At 41.6% G+C, this 24762-nt stretch overlaps 1 long non-coding RNA gene across 1 annotated transcript; it reads left to right on the forward strand.

The window, feature by feature from the left end:
• Nucleotides 1-4471: 4471 nt before the first annotated feature.
• Nucleotides 4472-20388, forward strand: LOC123460195. The gene is made up of 3 exons (XR_006636848.1): nt 4472-4639; nt 18590-18698; nt 20315-20388. It is a non-coding gene; the product is annotated as an uncharacterized LOC123460195 (long non-coding RNA).
• Nucleotides 20389-24762: the final 4374 nt, after the last annotated feature.

The raw sequence follows: 24762 nt of genomic DNA on the forward strand, positions 1-24762 counted from the left end.
CGAACCGGGGTCCTTAGGCTTCACAGGCAAGCGCTTAACCGCTAAGCCTTCTATCCAGCCCAATTTGTGATTTTAAATCTAAGGAATCTTTATGAATATCTTTAGGGTTTTAAATAAGTTTAAAACTAGCAAAACAATGACCAAACCTTTTTTTGGAAGGGTCACTTAAGCTTAACAGCCTTCAGAGCAAAACCACATGCACAAGTAAATGTCACAAAAATCAAGACAGTATACTTTTCTTTTCATTTAAAATTTTTTTATTTTTAAATTTCTATTAACATTTTCCATGATTATAAAAAATATCCCATGGTAATTCTCTCCCTGCTCCTCCCCCCACTTTCCCCTTTGAAATTCCATTCTCCATCATATTACCTCCCCATCACAATCATTGTACTTACATATATACAATATCAACCTATTAAGTACCCTCCTCCCTTCCTTTCTCTTCCCTTTATGTCTCCTTTTTAATTTACTGGCCTCTGCTACTAAGTATTTTCCTTCTCATGCAGAAGGCCAATCATCTGTAGCTAGGATCCACATATGAGACAGAACATGTGGCGCTTGGCTTTCTGGGCCTGGGTTACCTCACTTAGTATAATCCTTTCCAGGTACATCCATTTTTCTGAAAATTTCATAACTTCATTTTTCTTTACCGCTGAGTAGAACTCCATTGTATAAATGTGCCACATCTTCATTATCCACTCATCAGTTGAGGGACTTCTAGGCTGGTTCCATTTCTCAGCTATTATAAATTGAGCAGCAATAAACATGGTTGAGCACATACTTCTAAGGAAATGAGATGAGTCCTTTGGATATATGCCTAGGAGTGCTATAGCTGGGTCATATGGTAGATCAATCTTTAGCTGTTTTAGGAACCTCCACACTGATTTCCACAATGGCTGGACCAGATTGCATTCCCACCAGCAGTGTAGAAGGGTTTCTTTTTTTCCACATCCCCGCCAACATTTATGATCATTTGTTTTCATGATGGTGGCCAATCTGACAGGAGTGAGATGGAATATCAATGTAGTTTTAATCTGCATTCCCCTGATGACTAGTGACATAGAACATTTTTTTAGATGCTTATAGGCCATTCGTATTTCTTCCTTTGAGAATGCTCTATTTAGCTCCATAGCCCATTTTTTGATTGGCTTGTTTGATTCCTTATTATTTAACTTTTTGAGTTCTTTGTATATCCTAGATATTAATCCTCTATCAGATATATAGCTGGCGAAGATTTTTTTCCCATTCTGTAGGTTGCCTCTTTGCTTTTTTCAAGGACAGTATAATTTTTGTAGTCATGGCACTTGAACTCAGAGCTTCACACATATTAGGCAACCAGTTTACCACTGAGCTATATTTTTAGCCCTTTTTTTGTATGTTATCTTGATACAGGGTCTCATTAGGTCATTTAAGCAGGCCTTGAACTCACTTACTAGCCCAAACTAGCTTTGAATGGTGATCTTTCTGTCTCAGCCTCCCAAATAGCTGGGTAACAGGCCTATGCCACCAAGCCTAGCTCGTTTTACTTTTTGTGATACCTGTAGAAGTAAATGATTCACAGTTACTGTGGCAGACAGCGTCAGGTTCGCTGAGATGAGCTTCCAGACCAGGCACAGTTATGGAGGAAGGGACATTTATTGCCACTCAGCTCTGGTGAATGCCTCCTGGTGGACTGCACAGTGACTGGAATGTATGAGAGAGGGAGACATTCAAATAAATAAGTAAGTAAGTAAGTAAGTAAGTAAGTAAATAAATACTAAATAAATAAATAAAACCAACTAGTAGTTCAAGGGCCAGGGTCACTAGCATAACAAGCCATTTTTTAGAGACCTAGCCAGAGTCCCAGGAACTTTCCCAAGGGTAGCTAGCGCCTCAGAGACTTATTGACTTCCTAGTAGGTTCTACCTTGAAAAGTTTACCTACTTAGGTCCAAACTGTCAACACAGGAATCGCTGGGAGATACATTTCAAACATCGTGTTCAAGCCAGGGCCTTACAAAGAATAACGTGAACTCCGGGATTGGAACACAGCAATAGCTAGCTAGCTTCATATGGCATGGCCACACAAGTTGTCCACCTTAATGTGTTTTGTTCCTCTGAACATTCTCACAAGTACTATTTATCCCCTACGGTGCAGATTAGAGACTTTTCCAGGGCCGCCAGCCGTTTGCCCCCAGAGCGCGATGTTACCAGCAGCGTTCATCCTAAGATTGCACACACGTGGTACATGCCGGCCTCCAGCAGGGGCAGCAGAGAGCAGAGGTCGGCAAGGATGGATGTGGGCAGAAGGGGCAATTTGAAAGGAAGATGACGTACACAGAAGTGCTCCAAGGTCCTGACTCTCAATATAGGTGTCAGCCTAAAGGCCATTCTCTTCTGAATTTGTAAAATATTTTTAAGCTATTTTCAAGCACAGCCAGAACAGAGACAGAGAAAATGGGCACACCAGGGCCTCCAGCTGCTGCAAATGAATTCCAGATGCATGTGCCACTTTTTGCATCTGGCTTTTATGAGAGTACTAGGGAAGTGAACCAGGGTCACTAGGCATTGCAGGCAAGCTCCTTAACTGCTGAGCCATCTCTCCAGCCCACTTCTGATTTTTTTTTAAAATTCTTTCTTTCTTTGAGAGAGGGAGAGGCAGATATGTAGAGAGAATTGGTCACACCAGGGCCTCTAGCCACTGCATATGAACTCCAGACACATAAGCCACTTTATGCATCTGGCTTTACATGGGTACTTGGGACTTGAACCTGGGTCTTTTGGCTTTGCTGGTAAGTGCTTTGACCACTAAGCCATCTTTCCAGGCCCCATTTTTGGATTTAATTTTTTTTTGTTTTATTTTTATTCATTTATTTGAGAGCAAGAGAGAGAGAAAGAGAAAGAAAGAGAGAGAGAGAGAATGGGCACGCCAGGGCCTCCAGCCACTGCACACGAACTCCAAATGCATGTGCCACCTTGTACATTTGGCTTACATAGGTCCTGGGGAATTGAGCCTTGAACAGAGGTCCTTAGGCTTCACCGGCAAGTGCTTAACCACTAAACCATCTGTCTAGCCCCCCATTTTAGGACTTGTATAAATTTTTAATTTTTGTTTATTTTTATTTATGAGAGACAGAGAAAGAGGGAGAGGGTAAGGAAGAGAATGGGCATGCTAGGGCCTCCAGCCACTGCAAACAAACTCCAGATGCATGTGCCACCTTGTGCATCTGGCTTACGTGGGTCCAGGGGAATCGAGCCTCGAACCCGGGTCCTTGGGCTTCACAAGCAAGCACTTAACCTCTAAGCCATCTCTCCAGCCCCATTTTTGGATTTTTTAAAATACAAATTTATTTTGTACTCCCAAATACTTATGTTTTAAAAAAATAAATAACAAACATTAACAAATCAAAACTCAAGTAGTGCACTCTCACAGTCACAGGCTGCAGCGACACCAGGGCTGGAGGGAAGCACAGGAGATGGTTTATAGCATAACTGACCAAATAAGTTCTAACTTGATTTCCACTTGTGCAGATGCACAAATTAGAATTTCTCTGGAATTTGTGCTTGCAGAATTAATGTCTATGTGAACATCCATATCAATTCAAAATGTTCATGAATATATATTTGGCCTCTAAACTGTCCTATCTCTTTGGCACTGTTTTTTTTTTTTTTTTTTTTTTTTTTTTTTTTTTTTTTTGTTCTTTTCTCTTTCTACCACACACCGAAGACAGGGCAAGAATAGTTGTGAAGTTCACTGGGGTCCAAGGCGGGTGGCAACGTAGACTCTGCTCATGCCCTCCCCATTCTGGTCACAGAACACTGCTTCTAGCTTGGGGAAGGTAATGAAGGGAGGAGCTTATGCAGTGGAGCAGCAAAGTTGTGTGCGTTTCAGGAAAGAAAAACTGGAGTCAGCACGAGGCGCAGTCACATTGACACTATCTATTCTGGAACAAATTCACAGAACTCTTTTCCACTCCTCAAACATGCTAGAAAAACAATGATCTCATTTGAGGGAGCAGACAGTGGTTAGATGGGGACTACATCAGACAAGCTTCCTGAAAAGAAAGAGAAGAATAATAATCAACATCTGATTTTCATAAATCCTTAAAAAGTTTCCAAGAAAATAACCAGTAACTCTTGTCTCCTCCATTCTTCTTCCAGCGCTAGTTCAAAGAACATCAAATAAAATCCACACATATGTTTAGATAGTTGAGAAGTTTCTCCCTATATTTTTGGTCCTCTGCCCAAGCGGAGCTTTTTTAAAATATTTTTTGAAAATTTTTCAGTCATTTGACACTTATTTTCATCCCTTTGGCAAATTATTCATTTCTGATTCCAACTTAGCACACTTGGGTCCAGTTCCTCTTCTTCGACTTAAAGTAGAGAGGCTGGATTTTGCCAGGAATGAGGTATAGCTTTTAGGTTTCTCTCTCTCTCTCTCTCTCTCTCTCTCTCTCTCTCTCTCTCTCTCTCTCTCTCTCCCTCTCTCTCTCTCTCTTCTCTCTGTGGAGAGGACCTCTGTACAGGGATCTACAGTGTCAGGAAGCCCAAACAGGCAAGGTCAAGGGCAAAGTGGACCAGGAATTAGAAATAATTTCCAGGCTAATTAAATGTAACCCCTCTGTGGCCTCACCTCCTTGGAATTAGAGGGGACCATGGTAAGTACCCCTTCCCCATGCTCTCCTTGATTGTGAATATGCGGTGTTTAATTCTATGTACTGAAGTCTCCATTTATAACTGCTTAGGATCTTTAGAAATAAGAAAAGAAAATTGTTCAAAGTTCTCTGGGAAGATATGAAAATACTTAATTGCTTCAAAGAAATCTTCTTTGATGAGTGAATGAAAGCAATATCTTTTAGCATGCCAAGTAGAAATAGAAGCAGTGTGATTCTCAGAAGAGAAGGGTCAGAGAGGACATGGAGGTTTGGGGAGGAGGTATGAAAAGGAAGTGGAACTCTTGGGGAGCCAGTCATGCTATGGTTGGTTGTTGGGAAAATAGAAGGTACCTGGTGATGGACGCATCTCTGCCCAGTGTAGAAATAGGCACAAAAATTCAGAATTAGCTGTTTCCTAGATGGCCACATATCCAGGCCACGTAGTCTTGTGTGGTCTGGAAAGGAGCAGAATTCAAGCACAGGGCAAAAAGACTTTCTGATTGCCAGGGATGGTGACATGATGGTCTTGGATGCTCAGGCAGAAATATTACACCAAGAACATGGCATGGTGGGCTAACCCATTTCTACTTATATACTAGATGTCCCCATGATTTCTTAGGAAAAAACTTACACATCTCAGTTTTCTTGGTTATTTTCCTTTCCTTCAATACTTTTTATCAAAATTTTATTTGAATTTCTTCTCTTTAAGCTACCTTGCTTCCCGTATTTTCATTTTGAGATAATTTAATCTTTTGTCCATTTTTTTTTTTCCTGCAGCTATTCAACACTCTTAATTTCCTCCTAGCTTCTGGTTTTGTTTCATTTAACTGAGTTTGGCTGGGTCTGTTTCTAGTTTTTCTTCATAAATGTCTGATTCACCCCAAATACTGATAAACTATGTTTGAACAAGAGAGAGAATAAATCTTGTGACTGCATTTCAGCCATGGAAACACAGAGAAAGTAAATTTGCAAATGTATGAAGGCAGGTGCAAGGGTGTCTTGTGAGGCATGTTAAGGAAGCCAGTGGGGCCGGGGTAGGGGAGCAAGGACACTGCACTTATTCATGTGGACTCTGTTTCAGGATGTTTTATAGTATTAACTATTTTGTTTTCAATACAACCCCTAGAGCAAAATATGATTAGCCTCATTTTGTAAATGAGGAAGTAGGCACAGACTAGCTAAGTAATCGACTAACACCTGCATGGAAAGTAAAGCCAGAGAGTAATTGTCCTCCAACTTCTTAAAGAGGTGAAGGGGGAGAAGAGGGATAGGGAGGGGGAGGGACAGGGCCCTAGCTCACCTTCTTGTGGAATCTTACCAAAGTGAGAGGAGCAAATGAGGTCTCTCATACCCATCATTTTTTAAATCTTTAATTGTTGGGGGGCGTGTAGAGGGATGGCTTAGCATTTAAGGCATTTGCCTGCAAAGCCAAAGGACCCAGGTTCGATTCCCCAGGATCCACGTTATCCAGATGCACAAGGGGTGCATACATCTGGAATTTGTTTGCAGTGGCTGGAGGCCCTGATGTGCCCATTCTCTCTCCCCTCCCCCTCTCCCTTCCTCTTTCTCTGTCAAATAAATAAAAGTAATATTTTATCAGAGAGAGAAAGAGAGAACTGGTGTGCCATGGCCTCCTGCCTCTGTAATTGAACTACAGACATGTGTGCCATCTTTTACACTTGTACACCTTGCGTGCTTGTGTCACATTGTATGTCTGCTTATGAGGGACCTGGAAATTAGAACATGAGTCCTTAGGCTTCGCAGGCAAGTGCCTTAACCACTAAACCATCTCTCCAGCCCCTATCTTTTTTTTTGTCAAAGATTTAAAAATATATTTTATTTATTTGAAAGAGAGAGAAAGAGAGAGAGAATGGATGCGCCAGTGCCTCTGGCCACTGCAAATGAACTTCAGATGCATGCACCACCTTGTGCATCTGACTTTACATGGTTACTGGGTCCTTTGCTTTTGTAGGCAAGAACCTTAATTGCTAAGCCATCTTTCCAGCCCTTAACACAGGTTTTTTGTTGTTGGTGTTAACATATATATTATTACAGGTTATGCTCTTTGCTCCCCTTGCCCCTGTTTCTGTTTCCCTGGGAACCTCCTCAGTGAAATTATGGTATTCACTGGGGTGTCATAAAGGCCCCAGTAAGTTCCTGTGGGGATACCAGGGCACTGTACCTCAGGATATTCCTACCCACTCTGTGGCTCTTAAAATCCTGCCACTCCCTCTTCTGCAATGTTCCCTGAGAGATGCAGGTCTGGTGGCAATCTGATTTAGTGCTGAGTTCTCTGTGGCCTCTGGATTTCTGCTTTGATGGGTTTTGATTGATCACTGTGTCATCGCGCTGAAGCTAGTAGTATGAGCAGTATTCATGTCATCAATGCCTTGGACAGCATGGGCAAAAGAGAACTGGCCCCAGTTCATTAATGACACATCTGACTTAGAGAAGAAAGCCTGGCTCTGGGGAGAACATTATAGGGTAATGCCTCTACCTGTCAGCCCCAGTCTTTTATTAAGAGGCATATAAGGAAATGATTAACAAACTTACATGTGAAAGGTACATTAAGATACAATAACTTCTTTGTATCTTATGCTAGGATACACTGGGGATTTAGTAAGAACTTAAACAAGATCATTATGACCTAAAAACAAGAGCACTGTGACTTAACTTAGCAAACAGACAACAGTGTGAAAAATAGTGTGATTTGTATGGGAAAAGCATTGAGAAACTTGTGGACTTCGTCCATAGCATGTGGTCAACAGTTCACCTGAGAATACTTGGAATGTGTTCACTTGAGAATGCTTTCTCCCTTCCCCCTGCTACGCAGGACAAAAGGATGTAGTGCACTTGTCCCCTGTCCTCCTGCTATAGAATCAGTCTCCAACAGGTGCTTCCTTTGCAATTTCTCCTGGAGCTCGGCAGGTGTGGTAGAGGTGACACATCTTATTTTTACTTTTATTTTTTTGGTTTTTCAAGGTAGGGTCTCACTCTAGCCCAGGCTGACCTGGAACTCACTATGTAGTCTCAGGCTGGCCTCGAACTCACAGCGATCCTCCCACCTCTGCCTCCCGAGTGCTGGGATTAAAGGTGTGTGCCACCACGCCCGGCGAGGTGACACATCTTGTCGTGGGCAGTTGGCTACCTGGTTTTCTTATCACTGAGTCTTGGTTTTCCTCCTCTGTCTTCTGTAAAACAAAGCAGATTCTCCAAACAAGAATGAGAGAAGCCTGGGTTAAATTATTTGAGAGACTTTTTGGTATACAAGCCCACTCTTCTCCAGAGAGCAGTAAGGACTTCTCTCTGAAGTCTATGAGTTTCCTCCATGGGATTCTGACTTGATTGCCAGTATCAGGTGTGAGCTTTCTCCCACTGAGCAGGCCAAATGTCCAATCAGAGACGAGTTGGTTACCCACAGAGGCTGTTGCCACTATTGCACAGGTGTGTGCTTCTTGACTAGCTGGTTGATTTTGTATTCTGCAGGGTCCCCTGCTTCCAGAAGCTCTCATGAGTCTTTCCAGTACCACAGGGGCTCTGCAGGAGGGAGTAGTTTCCCTTTGGGTTCCAGAACCTCATACCTAATTCCATTCCTGAGGGCTTTGCCCTTTATGACCTAATCACCTCCTGAAAGATCTCACCTTCTAATCCCATCGCCTTGGCAGTTAGGATTTCAAGTATGAATTGGAGACAGACACAAGCATTGAGACCGCAGCAGACCCTCAATATTCCTGCCAGCACTACATTCCCCTGCATTCTTTGATGCCAGCAAAGTACTGTTTTACTTTCTGTCACTACAAATTACTTGAATTTTTGTTGTTATTTTTTTTTTTTTATTTATGGTTTTTCGAGGTAGGGTCTCATTCTAGCCCAGGCTGACCCGGAATTGAATTTTTCTAGAATCTTAGATAGAGTTTAATCATAAACCATGTACTTTTTTTCATACATTTTCTTTCACTCTGGATTATTTTAATACATTTGCTGCATGTATTAATAGTTTACTTTTTATGGTTGAGTAAGTACCATGCCATTGCATGGAAATACCACAGTTTGGCCATTCATCTGTTGTTAAATATTAGAGTTATCTACAGATTTAGAGTACTAGAAATAAAACTACTATGCCTACTTGTACAAATCTTCATGTAGACATAGATTCTCAGTTTCTTATATAAATATCTACAAAAGGAATGGTTGTATCATAGAGTAAATATATTCTTAATTTTAAAAAGAAGCTGAAAGATTATTTTCCAAAGAACATTCCCACAGCAGGTTTTATATCTTCATTAACACTTGCTACATCAGTCTTTTTAATTTCGGTTTTTCTAATAAGTTTGCCTATTAAAACTGGGCAGGGACTGGAGGGATGGCTTAGCGTTTAAGGCATTTGCTTGCAAGGCCAAAGGACCCAGTTCAATTCCCCAGGACCCACATTAGCCAGATGCACAAGGTGGTGCATGTGTCTGGAGTTTGTTTGTAGTGTACTAGAGGCCCTGGAGCACCCATTCTCTCTCTCTCTCTCTCTCTCTCTCTCTATGTCAAATAAATAAAAATAATTTTTAAAAAAATGGGTCATTGAGGCTAGAAAGATGGCTTAGTGGTTAAGGCGTTTGCCTGTGAAGCCTAAGGATTCATGTTTGACCCTCTAGATCCCACAAAAGCCAGTCACACAAAGGTGAGGCAAATGCAAAGTCACACATGTCCACTAGCTCACACAAGTATCTGGAGTTCAATTATAGTGGCTGAGGCCTTGGGCATACCAATTCTCTCTCTCTCTCTAAAATAAAAAAATGGGCAGTTGGTTTTCATATTAGTTGACTTTTGTTAATTCTTCATAAAATATCTCTCAAGTTGATAAAGTCCTTTTTAGATTTTCAAATTATTTCATCCTGATCTGTAGCTTGTTTTTCATTCTTTTAACAATGTTTTCCTAAGATATTGTGCTTACTTTTATTCATTTATTTGAAAGGGGTCAGGTAGATAGATAGATGAGAGAAAGAGAGAGGGAGAGAGAGAGAGAGAGAGAGAGAGAGAGAGAGAGAGAGAGAGAGAGAGAGAGAGAATGGGCATGCCAGGGCCTCTAACCACTGCAAATGAACTCCAGAAACTTGTATATCTGGCTTATGTGGGTACTGGGGAATAGAACCTGGGTCCTTAGGCTTCTTAGGCAAGTGCTTTAACATCTAAGCCATCTCTTCAGCCATAAGCCAGATGCACAAGTTGGTGCATATGTCTGGAGGTCATTTGCAGTAGCTGGAGGCTCTGGTATACCTATTCACTCTCTCTCTCAAAATAAGTAAAGAATTAAAATAAAATAAAATTCTTTCTGCTTTTACTTTGCCTAAACATACCCAATTATTTTTAGCAAATCTGCTTTCCTTTGTTTGTTATATTGGATAATTATGCACATTAGTCTTTGAATAGTAAGCAAGCGTCAAATTCCTGGGATGAATCTAGATTGGCTATGATATGTTATCCCTTATATATATTGTTGAGTTCATATTGCTAATACTATGTTCAGAATTTTTGCACCTATTTTCACAAGAGATATTATTCTATAGTTTTTAATTTTAGGATATCTTTGTCAAGTTTTGATATCAAGGGAATGCTGGTCTTATATAATTGGGTAAAATATGTTTATCTTCCTATTGTAATTTTTGACAGAGTTTGAGAAAGGTTGGTGTTAAGTCTTGTCTAAATATTTGGTAGAATTCACCAGTAACACCATACAGTCTTTTTTTTTTTTTTTTTTTTTTAATTTGAGAGCGACAGACACAGAGAGAAAGACAGATAGAGGGAGAGAGAGAGAATGGGCGCGCCAGGGCTTCCAGCCACTGCAAATGAACTCCAGACGCGTGCGCCCCCTTGTGCATCTGGCTAACGTGGGACCTGGGGAACCGAGCCTCGAACCGGGGTCCTTAGGCTTCACAGGCAAGCGCTTAACCGCTAAGCCATCTCTCCAGCCCCATACAGTCTTGAACTTGGAGGTTTCTATCTCATTGCTTCTTTTATTACAGATCTATTTAGAGCTTCTATTTATTTTTTGAGTCCATTTTGATAACTCTTCACCCACTGGTTATGTAGGAGTGTATTATTTACACTTATATATGAATTCCTCATTTTTCTGCTCTTGGCATTTTTTAATGTTTTCTAATTTAATTAATTAATTTATTTGAGAGAGTGAGAGAGGGAAGGAGAGAGAGAGAGAGAGAAAGGGAGAGAATGGGCACACCAGAGCCTCCAGCCACTGCAAATGAACTCCAGATGCATGTACCACCTTGTGCATCTGGCTTACATGGATCTTGGGGAATTGAAACTGGGTCCTTTAGCTTTGCAAGCAAGCACCTTAACCACTAATCCATCTCTCTAGCCCTGCTATTGGTTTTTTAAATTGAATTCCATGATAGTTAGGGAACATATTTCATATGTTGTCCAACACTTATAAATTATTGATTATTTATTTATTTATTTATTTTGTTTTTGGTATTTCAAGGCAGGGTTTCACTCTATCTCAGGCTGACCTGGAATTCACTAAGTAGTATCAGGTGGCCTTGAGCTCATGGTACTCCTCCTACCTCTGCCTCCCAAATTCTGGAATTAAAAGCGTACACCACCATGCCCGGCTTCAATTTACTGGTCTTGATACATTGTGCAAGCCAGGCCTAAGTGGATGTGGACTCTGCTCTCTGTGCAGGTCAAACTATCCTCTAGTGTGCTAGAGTTTCCTTTGAAGCCAAGTAAGCTTGTGCAGCCAATGAGGGCCAAACCTGGCTCTTCTTCCTGCCCATGACCACAAATCGCTTGGCTACGATAATGTTGTCAATGCCTTTGTTTCTCTGGTTGGTGGAGTTGAAGGGTCCCCTATGAGATGCACTCAGTTGGTTGATGGAAATGTCACGGCTACATTTATGTTACTTTATGGAAGCTGCTTGACAAAATTCAAGTAAGAGCTAAGAAGAGATGGTTGCATTTCTAAAGGTGACCTTTTCCATTATAGATTTTATTATTTGACACTCAGTCAAATCTCTTTCACTAGCCTTGTAAAATTAGAACACATGTCAGTAACTCTTTATCCAGAACACAGTCGTATTTCCTGGCCTCTGTAAACACCTTAAGATGTTTTAGGGAGTTTTTCTTCTACACAGAGATTAACAAAAAAAAGGTGTACTCAACTATTTTCAGGTAAGTATGATTGAAAGCCTGATTTATAGCTGGTTACCTCAGTACATGGCTAAGTCAAGCCAATGAAGTTGGAAGCCAGGTTTGGACTCTGCAGAAAGGGGAAATAGAGTGGGTAAACAGAACATGTGGGTACACAGAACAGTCTATAAATGCCTTCCTTGGCATCTTGTGTAGTCATGGTCAGGCCAAAGAACTCATAGGAATTCTGTTTTCACCACTTGGAAACAAGAAAATTCAATTCAGCTTTTAAGTATCCTGTGATATTTGCCACAAGTAAAAAGGTCCTATTTTCCTTTCATTGCTTTTCTTTGGCAGCTACCACTAAGTTCAGGGGTTGCCTTGAATATGATTGTGTTTGGCCCATGATTTTTCCCTGGCTCAGCAAGCCAGGAATATAAATTAAACATTTCCTTTGAAAAGTTCAAATATATATTAAAATCAATTTAAAGGAATTAACATCTAGTTACCAGCTATGTACAAGAAAGAATTATATAAACAAACAGAATTTTTAAGTTATAAATTTCTACACCTATCTAGACCACTGTTTATTACTAAATTCAACTCTTACCATCACTTACTTAATGAATTATAATTCTAGTGCAAACTCTGAGATCTCAATTTCCAAATGATCTACAGTTATAGCTAGAGAACCACAGTGGTGGACAGTCTGTAGAGGCTACTCATGAATAGACACAGATGTCACCTCATGTCTCTCTCTCTCTGCTTCCCTCACCAATATGGCACTCGGTGTGCAAAACCAGGAGGACAAGGAAGAGAAAATGGCATTGTTGAACTGCTCCTGTTTGGCTATCTTTCTGCCTAGCATCAATTTTGGTTGGGGGAGGAGTTGAGCTCTAACATCCAAGAGCTCTGAGGCACAAGTCCTCACTGCAGCTTTCATTCACTTTGTGACCTTCTGAAGTCCCTTAACTTGACTGCTTCCCCACCTCTTTCTCAGCAAAGCAAGATGACTGCCTTAGGCAGCCTTACTGTTTTCCAAAGCTCAAGATCTTAGCACCAGAAGATAGTGCCAAAATCTATGGTATGAAATATTAAATCATGAATATAAAATAGAAATTACAGGGGCCAGAGAGATGGATTAACAGTTAAGGCACTTACCTGTAAAGCCAAAGGACCTAGGTTCTGTTCCCTACTACCCATGTAAAGCCAGATGCACAAGGTAGGGCATGTGTCTGGAATTCATTTGCAGTGGCTGGAAGCCCTGACATGCCCATTCTTTACCCCCTCCGCTCTCTCTAATAAGTAAAATGAACTTTTAAAAAACTTCTAAAATAGGAAAACCAAAAAGTCATGAGGTAAAAACTGTTTTCTTCTTCCATTGCACATGGATTTGAGAAGCACAGAATACTACAAATGGATGGCAAAGGTTTGTTTTGGAATCAGGGCTGGCTCAGCTAGCACCTCCTCCCATGGCAGCAGATTTTCTCCATTCGTCAGCACTGCCATCTAGTTGGGTTCATCAGCGCAGTTACTAGTCACCAACTTGAGCGTTGGAAGAATTTCTGGAGAGATGGCTCAGGGGTTAAGGGGCTTCCCTGTAAAGCCTAACAGCCCAGATTTGATTCCCCAGTAAAACATAAAGCCATATGCACAAAATGGCATATGTGTCTGGAGTTAATTTGCATCAGTTAGAAGCCCTGTTGGGCCCATTCTCCCTCTCTTTCTTTTATCTCTTCTCTCTCTTATCTCTTCCCTTGTAAATAAAGAAATAAACTTTGTAAAAGAATTATTTTAAAAAATATTACCTCAATAGAAATTTGGCTATCACACACTGGTGACTGGAAAATGACATACTCAGTCCATGTGTGGTTTCTAGTGATAGATGTTAAAGAAAAGCCACTTGACCTGACCCACCCAGAATTACCTTTGAGCTCTCCTCTCAGGTGCCTATTCTTCTGAATGAAGACATGCCACAATCCCCAGCACCATTTGTAACACACTCATAGGTGACAGCGGAGTCACCCTGTAGGTTAGGGAGAGTACCCTAAAAGCAAAGCAGTAGAGAACTGGGTTTCCCAGCTGTGGCACATTAGTGCTCCTTGGAACCTTAGTTCACATGTGAAGATGGTCAACTTCAGCACAGGGAAGATATGCCGGATGCTCTATTGTCTGCCTTTAAAGTCTCTCTTTTATACTGTTACAGTGTTTGGAGTATTTTTAAATATATTTTATTTTTCTTCACTTATTTGAGAGGGAGGAAGGTGGGGGGAGAGAGAGAGAGAATGGGTACACCAGGGCCTCCAGCCACTGCAAATGAACTCCAGATGCATGTGCCACCTTGTGCATATGTCTTACGTGGATCCTGGGGGATAGAATCTGGGTCCTTTGGCTTTGCAGGCAAGTGCCTTGACCTCTGAACCATCTCTCCAGCCCTGTTTGGAGTATTTTATGCTCAACTCCCCAGATTCAACCCAAGATCACCACTTTGTAGTGAATGAGGCATGAGTGAATTATGTGTCCTTGGATGTTCTTTTTTAAAATGGGAACCAAAGTGCTGCCAACCTCAAAGAGTTGCAGCGAGACCTTAGGTACTTGATATGTTCAAAGCTAAACAAAAACAGCCAAGGATCTGAGCACCTAACACAGAGTAAGCACTATGGAAGGACAAACTACTATCACACTAGCCTTCAAAGGGGACAAACTCTTGATAAGATTCAACGTTTCTCAGGTAGATTGAAAGATAATCAAATTTATAACTGATTTCCTTGTAGAATTCATAATCTTTTATTACCACCTGGATTTCTTCCTATCTATTTTTTCTATGATCTTTTTTCGTTTTGTTTTGTTTTTTTTTTGTTTATTCGAGGTAGGGTCTCACTCTAGCTCAAGCTGACCTGGAATTCACGATGTATCCTCAGGATGGCCTTGAACTCACGGAGATCCTCCTACCTCTGCCTCCCAAACACAGTGATTAAAGGTGTGTGCCAACACGCCCAACATCTGCTCTTTTTAAAGTTAAAACAAATAGGATGTTTTCATTGTTGAGACAATTAGTAGCTGTTACTATAGTGTCCCCCCTTTCTATCTTTGGGTCTGCTGAGGAAGGGAAGCCAGCTATAGGCCTGCATCTACGATGTTCCTCCCCTCATGGAACCTCTCTGGTTCAAACAATGTTAGCACTATTCCAGTGAAGGCCAGTCTTATCCTACACACCAGACAGATCTGTGTCTGCCTAGGGATTGACAGCAGCGATGCCATTGCTGAGCCACAAACCAAACAAAGCTTGTAGAGCTTAGGCATTTAGACAATAGCTGAATTACAAGGGCAATGTTCCGTAGGGACCATGTTTATTTTTGCAGACCTAGACAGTGGAATAGTGATGTCTTTGAAAACAATTGTCCTTACTGTTTTGAGATGTGTCTTTCGTTGACAGCAGAGAATTCCCAACAGGGGGAGAATACAGGCTTTATGTCAATGTCCCCAGGATAGCCTGATGGACTGTAATTTGCAATCCTCCACATCTCCTATAGGATACCAATAGGGACTGCTGTTACCAGTTTTTTTTTTTTTTTTTCAAATGAAAAGTTGGCCCAGGTAGTATGATGTTGTTTTGATCAGCAATTCAGCCAAACAAGGAGATTATTGCAAACTCAGACAGATGGAAAGTTTCCCAGGGATGCTGAGTATGGCCAGAGGATATGGTGTGATGCGAGATTAGATGCCTTGCCAAATAGAATGTCCCACAGTCGGTTGGTTTCAAGTGAAGCACAGATTTTATAGCCCAAGGACCAGCCCCGCCTGGGTTCCAACTGGCAACAGGGGATGTATTGGACTGGCAAGCGTTCCAAATACACCTCAAAGTCCCCTTCTCCTGGGATTGTTCATCATGCCCAGAAGGAGAAAAAGACTAATACAAGCAATTCTCCTTAATATTCATATCTGAATGTGATCTCCTAGCCTTGACTCCAGAGTCATTCACTGAGATCTGAAAAAGAAAGTAGGCACAACCCAGCCTCCCTCCCAAAGGCAGATCAATCCCACAAAGCCACCACACTCATCACCTGTTCCACTGCCTTCTCCCGGTCACAAAGCTAGGCTGCTGCTCCTCCCCGAACCAACAGTTCAGTTACATGCAGCAAAGTATGAGGTTCTGCTATTCCGAACTGCTAGGTTGCAATCTGGAAATTCGAGGCCCTGGGGTGGGATTTAAAATTCTTTGTTTTTCACTACTTTCTGACTTTGTGAACAAGTTATACAATCTCTTAAATTTCAATTTATAAGAGAGAGATGACATAGCTATGTCCTTACTGGGCTGCTATGGGCATTTGGTAAGCTGGAAGTCTTCCACTATGCTTGGCATACAGTAAGGGCTCAGCATATGTTACTTGTGTGGTATTGCGGGCAACCCAGACACATGTGAGAGAGCATAGTAGGTCCTTTAAAGCTCAACCAGGGTTCTATGGTTTAAAAAACACAAACTCAACTAGCTTTTGTTGGGTGAACACAGTTGAGTTTTCCCCTGCTTCCCTTGGGCACCAGCCACTCCATGCCAACTTCTTCCATCACAGGGTCGCTGGCTGGAGAGAATGCAATGAATGCCGAGGCTGGATGTCCACTAGAACTAGTGCACACTCGTGCTGAAAGCCGTGACCCAGATGGACAATAAAGCCAATGGGGCAAGACTTCCAAGAAGGTCACAGCTAGGACCCAGGGTGGAAGTGAGACTGAGGTAACGAGCAAGCCCAGGGCGTCCTTTCCCCAAGGGCTGGAGGTGCTGGAAATGACAGCAAGCTGACCCCAGCTAATGGCAGACAGAAAAGCTTCTTTTGAGGTTCACCAAGAACTGGCCTGTGACTCCTTCTCGGTGAGATGTGAACGTTCAAGCTCAACTTCCAGACGTGCGGAGCCGCTGCTGCCCTCACTTTCCTTCCTCCCACCTCCAGGATCCCATCAACTCACAGCTCCTGGGGAGCAGATAGAACAGGGAATTCAATTTCTTCGCATTTGGAGACTCAGAGAAACAATTTGTTTTATAACCACAAATAAAACACCAAAGTGTTTTCCCTTCTCTCCCTGAAACTATACTGCAATTTAAACACAGTAGGTATGTACGTCCATAAATGAAATCAAGGGTCTTAGTGTTTGTCTCTAGATCTCCAGTTGTTAGCTTTCATACTTTTCCCCTTTGCAACCGTTCTGATGTATGGGGTTGTGTGCTGACATCTTACCACGTATGTTCCATCCAAGATAACATCCTTAGCCTTTTATCCTTTATTATTCTTTTTTTTTTTTTTTTTGGTTTTTCAAGGTACGGTCTCACTCTAGCCCAGGCTGACCTGGAATTCACTATGGAGTCTCAGGGTGGCCTCAAACTCACGGGGATCCTCCTACCTCTGCCTCCCGAGTGCTGGGATTAAAGGTGTGTGCCACCACACCTCTCCCTATTTCTTACTGTCCCCTTTCTACTTTCATGTCATCTATGTATATGAGACAAAATATAGTTGAGAACAGGCTGTGCCTTGCCTTAAGTTACTCCATACTGTGTAAAAAAGCTGTGGTTGGTCAGAACGTGCCTTGCTTTGAGAGACGCCCCCTTACAAGCCCGATTTGACTCCATTTTGAGAGTAAAGGCCGAGGCAGAATGATTCAGCATGTTGTTCTTTGCACAGGTAATGCTAACTGTCTATTGCCACCCACAAGGCATGGACTGATAAACAACATTCCTCAAAGTGAAATAGGCCCCGTCCTCTAAATTGACCACAGTACGTTGGGACTATAAAAGCACAGGCGCACTTTAAAATCCTATCGGGGCCGGGCGTGGTGGCGCATGCCTTTAATCCCAGCACTCGGGAGGCAGAGGTAGGAGGATTGCCGAGAGTTCGAGGCCACCCTGAGACTACATAGTGAATTCCAGGTCAGCCTGAGCCAGAGTGAGACCCTACCTCAAAAAACAAAAAAACAAAAACAAAACAAAACAAAAATCCTATTGGGGGGGCTGCAGAGATGGCTTCACGGTTAAGGTGCTTGCTGGCAAAGCCAAAGGCTCCAGGTTCGATTCCCCAGCACCCATGTAAAACCAGATGCACAAAGTGGCACAGGCATCTGGAGTTCATTTTCAATGGCTAGAGGCCCTGGCACACCCATTCTCTCTCTCTATTTGCCACTCACACTGTCTCTCTCTCTCTGTAAAAAATAAATAAAAATTTTAAAGAAACATTTAAAAATCCTCTCCGAACTTCTCTGACACAGCAGACTGAAGCTAGAGGGTGCAGCTCGTTTCCTGACCCCCATGGCTCTCTACTCTGACTCTGCAGTATCGCCAGACCTCCAGGGGATTAGCTATCTGCCCTTCCACGCCTCGAGACCCTTACACTCCTGTCACCCTCCCAGATGCCTTTGACACTCTCAGGTGTGTTTGACACTCCTTAAACACAGCAACTGCCTCTTTAACCCTTCCTAACCATTCTGTGGCCTCCATATAGACACATTTGCAGTGTGATATGTAATGTGTGACCTGAGAGTTAGTAAAAATGGAATTAAGGAACCTGTGTTTGCCCCAGCCTGTCTACCCAGGAAACTGAGACTACTTGGAAAATTGCTGCCAATGAAGCCACCATACCTTGCCAATGTATTGTTATTCAATAAATTTTGACATTGTTGGAAGACATAAACATGTTTCAACGTTTCTCATAAATGTATGGGACTCAGAACACAGCACACACAAACACACACTTAAAACTGAATGCCACTTGTGAGAAGAAAAACACAACCATACAATATTTGTCTTTCTGAATTTTTCTCTTTTATTTTCAGAGCTTTCAGCTCACCAGCTCACCATTGTATGGAGAAAGAAGTATATTTTCAAGTTCGGCAGATGGTGGCTTAAGATTGCAAGGCTAACCTGAAATCGTTTGTTTTCCCCGTAAGAGTTAAAGGAATGTTGGTATTGGCCAGAAACCTAGTAAAGAAAGAGAAGGCTTTCTTCTGGGTGACTTTCAAATCCACATGTTGAAAAAGCAAATGCTCACACCCATTGCTGCAGTCCCTCACACCTGTATTAGGCAAGCAGTTTACTCCCTGGTCACAGCGATTTACCATGCTTCAAAGGCTTCCTCTACTGCTCACTCGGGCTTGCTGGAGGTCTCCCACCTACAGTGGTCTCAGTACCGCATCCTTTGAGAGCAGACAGCTGTGTGGATGTCAGAGTTAAAAAGACCTTGGTTTATTTTCTCACCCCATCATGTAGGCTTTGCTGTTACTTAATCAGTGCTTTTTTTTGCTTCTGTTTTGTGGCTCCCTAATTCTGCAACTATCCTTTCTTAAGCTCTTTAAATATGAATTACTTATACCTTCCCCTTTCTACTTCTCAAATGCTAAGGACCTATCTTGCTGGAAACATTTCCAGGATCCAGATATGTAGGAATATGTATCATCTATCTATGTGCCATTTAGGAATGAAGGGCTAGTTGGACGCAGAGGTCACATGGGGCACAAGAAAATAAAGGCCCCAAATAGGCTGAACAGGAGAGGCAAGACTAATTTTAATTTAGGCTCATAAAGATAGACCAGATGCAGAGGCTGCAAAGAAGTCACCAGTGGATGTGGGGGCGCATGCCATTAATCCCAGCACTCAGGAGGCAGAGGTAGGGGGATAGCCATGAGTTCGAGGCCAGCCTGAGAGTCCACAGTGAATTCCAGGTCAGCCTGAGCTAGAGTGAGACCCTACCTCGAAAAATCAAAAATAATAATAAAAAAAGAAGTCACAACTGAAACCATGGTTCAAAGCAGGAGCACAGGGTCAATTTCAGAAGTAAATTACCAAGGAAAGACAACTTCCATGAAATGAATACCCTCCCAGGTACCTGGCACTCTGCTTGATGCTTACACACATCAGAGCTTTGGTGCACTTAATGTCTGTGATCCTATGCACCACAGTAACCGAGGCTCATAAGAAGTCCCTTGGCCATATTAGACTTTGGACCTGTGTCTCTGCAATCACAAGCCATCATTTCCCCAGGGTTCTACCTGACACTGGACAGGTTTCTGACATACTAGGTCTAGCTAGTCCTTCTCACAAGGGGGCTTGGTCCAAGGGTGGTGTACTGCACACTGTCCTCACTCCTTCTCCAGGGAAGCTCTTCCCTATGTAGGAGGCACATAGAGAATCACTACCTCAGCCTAATTTCTCTCATCATCTTCCAGGCCAGACAAGCCTTGTATTTGAATCATTCTTTCAGGAAAGGAGAATCAAGGACTGCTTGCCAGCCCTGGAGTCAGACCACCTGGTCCTTCATTTCAGCCTGGTTACCAGTTGCTTGACCTTGGACAGATTTCTTACCAGCTACACAGTTAAACTTCAGTTTTCTCCTATACAAAGTAAAAATAAAAATATATGGTTGATTAGTTATTGCTATTTTAAGTATTAGATGAGATCACATGGTCAAAGTATTAGTTCATCACATATGCTAAGTAAGCAACTACTGAATGCCCATTATCATTATTGCTATTAGTACAAAGTATCTTTATGTCTATTTTTAGGAAATATGTATCCTCAGAGTATTATTTAAGTCAAAACCAGCCTATCCAAGAGCTTTAATTAACCAGATCACCCATGGAGGGATTTTCTGGTGAGTCAACCAATTACATTGAATCTTCTCTTTGGGATTCTGTCTTTCAAATACTGCTAGCCTGGGCTAGAGAGATGACTTAGCAGTTAAGACACTTTCCTGTGAAGCCTAAGGACCCAGGTTCAACTCTCCAGGTCCCACGTAAGCCAGACACGTATGGTGGCTCACGAGTCTGGAGTTTGTTTGCCGTGGCTAGAGGCCCTGGTGCACCTATTCTCACACACACCCTCTTCCCCTTCCTGTCTAAATAAATAAATATCTTAAAAAATAAATAAGTACTATTATCCTTTTGGAAGGGAAATTTGCCCACCTCAGGGAACATTTGTCAATGTTTAGAAGAATATTTATCGTTGTAATAAGAAGGAGACTATGCAAAGAATTTTAGGCTCATAAAAACCATGGGTACTTCCATATATCCTAAAATGCACAGAATTATCTGGCCCAAAATGTCAGTACTAAGGCTGCAAAACACCAGGGCTGAGAAGATGAAGATGTTTAAGCAGGAGAAGGAAAAAAGTAAAGGTTACCTAAATTATTTATACATATTTTTTACTTTTTATATAATCTCTCCTTACTTCATAAATGTGCTGATCTCTTTTCAACTGAATATACATAGATGATAGATAGATAGATAGATAGATAGATAGATAGATAGATAGATAGATAGATATTTCCATAGAGTTGTACTCTATTTGGCAGCAATCATAGATTCTGAGAAATGGGTCTCTGGGCAATTTTTTAAAAATATTTTTATTTACTTACTTGGGAGAGAAGCAAAGGGGAGAGGGGAGAGAGAGAGAGTATAGAAACACTAGGACTTCTTGCCACTGCAAACAAACTCCAGATGCATGTGCCACTTTGTGCATCTGGCTGTATATGGATACTGGTGAAACAAACCCAGACTTTTAACCATTGAGCAATCTTTCCAGACCCTGGACCATTTTATTTTGGTGTTTGAACATCATAGAGATTGCTTACATAAATTAGAGCAGCTGTGACAACATTTTATTAGAAGAAGTAATTTTATTAAATCATCATGTATACAGTCCAATAGTTGCTGAAATATCATTGTGCAGAGCTTGACTGCCCATGTATATGTATATGACTTCTATGTATATTTCTAAAGACATTATCTGTTACAAAAATTACCTGTTTTCTCAAGGTTTGGTTAATCTGTTTTTACATCCCTCTTGCTATAGCTATTTTTGGATGGTGAATGATTCTCAGTTGTCTGGTTATAGTTATAAATGAGAGTTTATACCCATGACCTGAACTCTGAACATTTGATGCGTGGATCCCAAGCACTGGAGATAGAAGTGTGCAGTCTGAAGAACTGTAGTTTTCTAAAGCTTCCAGATCATTTGGAGACATGGGTGGGATGGGGAGGGGAGAGATGCCTAAATGAGTCATTATCAGAAGCTGGAATGGCTTTCCTGGTTACAAACGACGCTCTCTGCCAAGGTACATTTCTTTAGATGAAAACAGACATTGAATGGTATCTTTGCTGGCACAACTATCATGTCTCAGGAATAGCTCTGAGCACTGATAATATAATCATGAGCAAATCAGAGCAATCCCCTAACCTGGTGGAATTTATATTCCACAACCTCGCTACTCAGAGCAGCAGAAATGTGTAGCTATTTAAATGAATTAAAATCAAATCTAAACTTCAGTTCCATTGTGCTAGGCATATTTTAAGTTCCCAACAGGTGTATGTGGCTAAGAGCTACTTTGCTAGCTAGAGAGGCATTTCCATGAACACAAAACGTTCTGTTGGATAGCAAAGTATTATACTTAGTGAAGTAACCCTGGCCCAGAAAGCCAAACGTCACATGTTCTCTCTCATATGTGGATCCTAGCTACAAGTGATTGGACTTCTACGTGAGTAAGAAGAAAACTCAGTAGCAGAGGCTAATAAGCTAGAAAGGAGATAGAAAGGGAGGAAGAGGGGACTTCATAGGATGGTATTGTATATTTAAGTAGAAGAACAGATTAATGGGGATGAAAAGGCCTAAGTGAGGTCAGGAGAATGGATTGAGTAAAGGAAATGTGGAGGGAGGGCTAATCAAAATCTAAGAGGATAAAAATAAGTCATATGGAAACCTACTATTTTGGACAATGGAACACTCAGGAGCCATAGATTGTTACTAGAAAATTTTCAGTGCTAGGGGTGGGATACCTTCCAGTGAGTTGTTGGCCAGGGAGGTCCATGATACACAAAACATTACAGGCCATCTTTGAGGTCCTTGGTTTCCCACCAGAAATAGATGGTAAGACCCTATTTCTGAAGACTCCACATACTTGGGTTGCTAGGCCACTGAGAAATCCTGCTGGAGCTGGGCTGAAAACCTCTTCCATGTAGACCAGCTGACAGAAAGCTGGAAAAAAGCCATGCTGTATGCAGTTCAATGGGAGAGAGAGAATTATCCAGTGAAGATACTCAACAGTGGATACTTCAAGCTTTATATTTGGCCAGCCAGGTCAAATGAGCCAACAGGTACAATAGTGGCACATCTGTTATGGGGGAAAACAACTGCCCTTTAATTTGACTAGAGGCCTGCTCCATGGGAAGGAATACATCCCTGATACTGAAAACCTACAACAGGGGTAGTCATGAGCCCTAGGGGTGTAACATCTGCTTGTATCTGGCTAAATGTATATACTATGCTCACCAAACTGCCCAGTAAGCACTTCTCTTAATGCTCATACCCATATATTAATGCTACTCACACTTTTGGTTCTAAAAGCTTCTCTTTTCAGATGGCAGTGATCTTGGGATGACTCATAAGGCACATGGTATGATGTTGAGAAGTGGAACAGGAGTGCTCAGCACTGAAATATCTCTATCACACCTTCCAAGGCTCAAGGTCCATTGCAGAAGAGGTGGCGGAAAGAATACAAGAGCCAAAGGATGGGTAGGACTCCTTAAAACGTGATCCTCCAGATACAAAATGGCTTGTATATCCGTGACCTCACAGTGCCTGATGCTACCTACACAAGACCATCATAATAGGAGGAAAAGATCATGACATCAAAATAAAAGAAAGACTGAGAGGGGGAAAGGATATAATGGAGAGTGGAGTTTCAAAGGGGAAAGTGCAGGGAGGGAGAGAGTTACCATGGGATACTGTTTACAATTATGGAATTGTAAACAGAATTATGGAATACAATTATTGTCAACAAAAAAGTTAAATTAAAAAGTTAATAAATAACTTTTAATTGGCTTATGGGCTGAAGAGATGGTTTAGTGGTTAAGGCGCTTGCCTACAAAGCCAAAGGACCCAGGTTCGATTACTCAGTAACGCATGTGAAGTCAGATACACAGGTGGCGCATGGGTCTGGAGTTCTGTTTGCAATGGCCAGAGGCCCTGAAGTGCCTTTCTCTCTCTCTCTCTCTCTCTCCTCTCAAATAAATAAATAATTTTTAAATGAAAAAAAAAGTTTATAACCTGTAAACGTCTCCACTTTTACTCTTCCACTTTTGTTAAAGCTCTGAATGAGACTTTTTGGAAACTTCTTGGAAAATGGCAGCACCACAAACCATTATCCTTAATGGAATGGCAGAGAAGGCATTGGCTTTAGAATTGAGATGCATCCAAGTCTCTGTCTGACACCAAACCATCTAAGCAAATTCAGTCAGAAGTCAGTTTCTTAAGAAAGACAGTCACGGTAGTAGCAGTTCACAGGGATTAGAGAGATTATGCCTATAATACAACTAACCCCAGAGCTTGGACACATGGGCATGCTCTTGAAATATCTCTCACTGTCTACTCAGTCCACTTTGGAAATGGGTGACAAAACTAGGTTTTTATTGATAAATAACTTAAGTCAACATTGTTCTGAGTGTTTTACAAGTGCAAACACATTCATTCCCCCCCCAACCAAACCCTATTAGGTAGGTGTTAATACTAGTTTTGCTTAATTGATGGCAAAATTAAGATAAGACTAGGTTAGGTAACTTGTCCAAGATTTAAGTTCCTATTAGTTAAGCTTTTTTTTAAAATAAAAATTTATTAAAATTTATTTATTAGAGAAAGAGAGAGAGAAAATAGGCACTCCAGGGCCTCTAACTACTGCAAACAGACTCCAGATGTGTGTGACACCATGTGCATCTGGCTTATGTGAGACCTGGAGAATAGAACCTAGGTCCTCAGTCTTTGCAGGTATGCACTTTAACCACTAAGCAATCTCTCCAGCCCCAGTCAAGCTTTTTCTTCTTTTTTAAATGATTTGATAAACAGGCCTCAAATCTCAGTGGCTGAACACAAAATGTTTATTCCTTGCACAAGTCACAGGCCAGCCAGGTGTTTAGTAAATACAATAGAGCAATAAGCCTCCCATCCAGTGGCTCAGATAACT

The sequence above is a fragment of the Jaculus jaculus genome, chromosome 4 (genome assembly GCF_020740685.1).
Source record: "Jaculus jaculus isolate mJacJac1 chromosome 4, mJacJac1.mat.Y.cur, whole genome shotgun sequence".
NCBI lineage: Eukaryota > Metazoa > Chordata > Mammalia > Rodentia > Dipodidae > Jaculus > Jaculus jaculus.